We start from the raw sequence: 5,474 nt of genomic DNA, 5'->3' as shown, positions 1-5,474 counted from the left end.
TGTAGGGAGAGTTATTGAAGTGACTATGCATAAATAGTAACAGAGAGTAATAGCGGTGTAAAAGAGCATTGGGCAATGCAAATAGTTTGGGTAGCCATTTCATTACCTGTTCAGGAGTCTTATGGCTTGGGGGTAGAAGCTGTTTAGAAGCCTCTTGGGCCTAGACTTGGCACTCCAGTAGTGCTTGCCGTGCGGTAGCAGAGAGAACAGTCTATGACTAGGGTGGCTGGAGTCTTTGACAATTTTTAGGGCCTTCCTCTGACACCGCCTGTTAGGGCAAGTCAGGTCTGTGATATTGAGTTTGAAATGTAAAACTTTGGAGGACTCTAATACATTACAAGTTTGCGCTTTTTGGCCATTAGTCTAGCCTTTACAAAAGGACTCAACTCTGACTGACTGTCATACCTGTCGAAAGGAGCGGACCAAAACGCAGCGTGTTGAGTGCTCATCTTCTTTCTTTATTTAGAGAGAACACTCAAACAAAATAAACAAACAACAAAAACAGTTCCGTAAGGCACACAGGCTATACAGAAAACAACCACCAACAAACCCAAAGGAAAATAGGGCTGCCTAAGTATGGCTTCCAATCAGAGACAACGAAAGACACCTGCCTCTGATTGGAAACCATACTCGACCACACATAGAAAACAAACATAGAAAATTAAAACTAGAACAAATCCCCTCTAAATAAACCAACCCCAAACCACACAAAAACAACACCCCCTGCCATGTCCTGACCATACTACAATGACAAATGACCCCTTTACTGGTCAGGACGTGACACTGACCACAGCATCTATCGGTAGTCTAAACTGTGGCACAATTGGGGGATTTTTGACACCAAGCCAAGCTATTGGAATAAATTAAGGTGTGAATGTATCTGTCCCAGAGTCTCTCTCTAGCACTAGAGCCCTTGCATTGGGCAAAACAATCTGCTATTGTGAAAGAATACTTGTCGATCTTGTTGGTTTCCTCTTTCGCTTCGAAGAGGCCACACTTGCCTTGGAGGCAAGCAAACAGCCTGCTCTTCACCTGGTAATTATGTGGTTTCAAAGGATTAAGCTTCACCTACAGATGGATTTGTGGTGTCAGAGGGAAGCCAGCTGCGAGCCTGTGGATGACATCTGTTTCCTGCACAGCAATTTGAAGAAATCTGAGTGACGAATGGACTGTTTTTGAAGTTATTGTTTTAGTAGCTTCATTTGTTGGCAAATATCAGAAGGATCTTTCAAAGAGATTTGAGTTGTCAATGTGCCACATTGCATTGTGAAAATAAAAATAATATAATTCTTTATTTATGGCATGGTTTCTTTTTAGCCAAATGTTGAAAAGACATGCAGATAATGAGGAATAATAGCCTACTGTCTGTAGTGATAAAAACAATTGGGCTAAATACATATGTTTTTTTGTTGGGTAATGGATCGACTCTCAGAACTCATAAGAGGCAGCTTCTTTCTTCAATATAATCATTAATTCAGAAGGTTAAACCCATAGGTCTTAGGTAAATTCATTTAGATTACCAGGTTCATTTTTCATTAGGTTATAATAATCCATGCCTTCTGGGAATGTTATAAAGTTCAAAAGTTATGGGTGGAGTTACAAAATTGGACGTCAGAAGTATTACAATGGAAATCTGTCTGTCTGCATATTTCAAGACATGGCATATGAGGAGGGTGCAGTGAGATACCTGATGGGTTGGTGAATACTTTTCTTGTCAATCATCTTGATTAAACATATACTTAAACTGGAAATCAACCATCATTAACACAATAGAAAGGTCAAATGCTTTATTATCTAAATGTTGAAAGTATGTGGGTGACAGAGAGAAACAAAATAATGCAGTCATGTGTTGGAGAGTGATGCAGGAGCTGGAGATGCGGGTGTGAGCATGTGGGTCTGAGCAGGTGTGATGTCGTTGCTGTTTGTGTGATGCTATCGTTTGTGTGTGTATGTTTTGGATTCTGATTGTTAATTAGGATTAGGATTTATTTGATTTATTTTGTTTACATTCTTCATTGTAACAACGTCACATACACACACAACATGAGCAGATTAACTTGGTAAAAACATTTCTTTATTAAAGACTGTCAAAAAGAATGTCAGTACTTATTTATTTTGATCAAAAGCCACAAATGAGTGAGTCACTCAGCTTTGTGCTGACAAATATAGCTTTATGCTGCAAAATAGCCTACTAAATAGGCCAAGCCTAAACAAATGCATTAACCTCTATGGGCTAGGTGGGACGCTTGCGTCCCACCTACTCAACAGCCAGTGTAATCCCGTGGCGCGATATTCAAATACCTAAAAAGTGCAAAAACTTCAATTTTTCAAACATATGACTATTTTACACCATTTTAAAGACAAGACTCTCGTTAATCTAACCACACTGTCCGATTTCAAAAAAGCGTTACAACGAAAGCAAAACATTAGATTATGTCAGCAGAGTACCCAGCCAGAAATAATCAGACACCCATTTTTCAAGCTAGCATATAATGTCACATAAACCCAAACCACAGCTAAATGCAGCACTAACCTTTGATGATCTTCATCAGATGACAACCCTAGGACATTATGTTATACAATACATGCATGTTTTGTTCAATCAAGTTCATATTTATATCAAAAACCAGCTTTTTACATTAGCATGTGACTAGCATGTGACTAGCATTCCGACCGAACACTGCCGGCGAATTTACTAAATTACTCACGATAAACGTTCACAAAAAACATAACAATTATTTTAAGAATTATAGATACAGAACTCCTCTATGCACTCGATATGTCCGATTTTAAAATAGCTTTTCGGTGAAAGCACATTTTGCAATATTCTAAGTAGATAGCCCGCCATCACAGGGCTAGCTATTTAGACACCCAGCAAGTTTAGCACTCACCAAAGTCAGATTTACTATAAGAAACATTTTATTACCTTTGCTGTTCTTCGTCAGAATGCACTCCCAGGACTTCTACTTAAATAACAAATGTTGGTTTGGTCCCAAAAAATCCATAGTTATATCCAAATAGCGGCGTTTTGTTCGTGCGTTCAAGACACTATCCGAAAGGGTAAATAAGGGTGACGAGCATGGTGCATTTCGTGACCAAAAAATTCTAAATATTCCATTACCGTACTTCGAAGCATGTCAACCGCTGTTTAAAATCAATATTTATGCCATTTTTCTCGTAAAAAAGCGATAATATTCCGACCGGGAAAGCGTGTATACGTACAAGGAGAGAGAAAATAAAAACATCTCGTGCCCTCGTGCACGAGCGTGAGTCTCAGAGTACTCTGACCAGCCACTATCCAAACGCGATAATGTGTTTCAGCCTGGGGCTGCCTCGATATCATTCAGCTTTTTCCCGGGCTCTGAGAGCCTAGGGGAGCCGTAGGAAGTGTCACGTTACAGCAAAGATCCTCAGTCTTCAATAAAAAAGAGCCAAGATGAAAAACAACTTGTCAGACAGGCCACTTCCTGTTCAGAATCTTCTCAGGTGTTTGCCTGCCATATGAGTTCTGTTATACTCACAGACACCATTCAAACAGTTTTAGAAACTTTAGGGTGTTTTCTATCCAAAGCCAATAATTATATGCATATTCTAGTTACTGGGCAGGAGTAGTAACCAGATTAAATCGGGTACGTTTTTTATCCGGCCGTGTCAATACTGCCCCCTAGCCCTAACAGGTTAAATTGCCTAAATAAACTAGTACATTACATAAATAAAAACACGTAAATTAAATTGAAAATATGGGCAACCTTTTTCTGTCTGTATCCTCACTGGACTCTCATTCAGTTTCTTCTTCACATTAGCAAAGAAGCACTCCATGTTTCAGAAACTCACTTTATATAGAGAGGCTATCAATCTCTCCAAACTGTGGTAAATAAAGCCAGTTTGTAATCTTAGAATTCTTTCTGTTTTTTTTCGAGGGATTGAAACCAAAAATAACACCAAAAGCCTAATCCGCGTTCTAACTCACCCTTGTGTGGCACAATGAAGGAATGAGCAATTTACCACAATCTGCCACCATCTACCACAAACTGTTGCGGCATAAGATCAAAACTTATGAAGAACCACTGTATGTATTGCAGACTGGATAAGGGAGAGGATGAAAATGTGATTCCGACCGGGAAAGCGTGTTTTCAGCTACAAAAAGTATAGCTGAAAACTCTCTAGGCAAGTAGTGTGGCCTGCAATTTATCACAATATACTCTACTTCAGGCGAGCAAAATCTAGAGACTTCCTTAGATTTTGTGCACCAGCTGTTGTTTACAAATATGCACAGACCGCCCCCCTTCGTCTTACCGGAGTGTGCTGTTCTATCTTGCCGGTGCAGCGTATATCCTGCTAGCTGAATATCCATGTCGTCATTCAGCCACAATTCCGTGAAACATAGGATATTACAGTTTCTGATATCCCGTTGGTAGGATATTCGTGATCGTACCTCGTCTAATTTATTGTCGAATGATTGCACGTTGGCAAGTAATATTGACAGTAATTGCAGCTTTCCCACTCGCCTTCTGCGGGTCCTCACGAGGCATCCCGCTCTGTGTCCCCTGTACCTGCGTTTCTTCCTCTTGCAAATAACGGGGATGTTGGCCCTGTCGGGTGTTTGGAGAATGTCCTGTGCCTCCGGCTTGTTGAAGAAAAAATCTTTGTCTAATCCGAGGTGAGTGATCGCTGTCCTGATATCCAGAAGCTATTTTTTGTCGTAAGATACGGTTGCAGAACATTATGTACAAAATAAGTTACAAATAACAAGAAAAAACCTCACATAATAGCACAATTGGTTGGGTGCCCGTAAAACTGTTGCCCTTTCTTTTCGCGCCATTTTAGTGTATGTAAACTTCTGACCCACTGGAATTGTGATACAATGAATTATAAATGAAATAATCTTTCTGTAAACAATTGCTGGAAAAATGTACTTGTGTCATGCACAAAGTTGGTCCTAACCGACTTGCCAAAACTATAGTTTGTTAACCCTCCAGCTGTCCTCGGGTCATTTTGACCCAACCCGACACTGTGTTGTGCTCGGGCCATTTTGACCCGACACTACAGCAGTGAAAGCAATCACCTCCATGATATTATGCAACTTGAAATTTGATGACTTGTCCTAGACTGACCCCAGTAGTACAAAAGAGAATGGGTACATGTCCGTACATGTCCAGACATGGAGGCCGTTTTATCCAGCCATGGCCGTTTTATCCAGCCGAGGTTGTTTTATCCAGCCGAGGCCGTTTTATCCAGCCGAGGCCATTTTATTCAGCCGAAGTTGTTTTATCCAGCCGAGGCCGTTTTATCCAGCCGAGGTTGTTTTATCCAGCCGAGGTTGTTTTATCCAGCCGAGGTTGTTTTATCCAGCCGAGGCCGTTTTATCAAGCCGAGTCCGTTTGATCCAGCCGAGGTTGTTTTATCCAGCCGAGGCCGTTTTACCCAGCCGAGGTTGTTTTATCCAGCCGAGGTTGTTTTATCCAGCCGAGGCC

The sequence above is a fragment of the Salmo salar genome, chromosome ssa05, assembly GCF_905237065.1.
Source record: "Salmo salar chromosome ssa05, Ssal_v3.1, whole genome shotgun sequence".
Lineage (NCBI taxonomy): Eukaryota > Metazoa > Chordata > Actinopteri > Salmoniformes > Salmonidae > Salmo > Salmo salar.
This window is presented reverse-complemented; position numbering follows the sequence as displayed.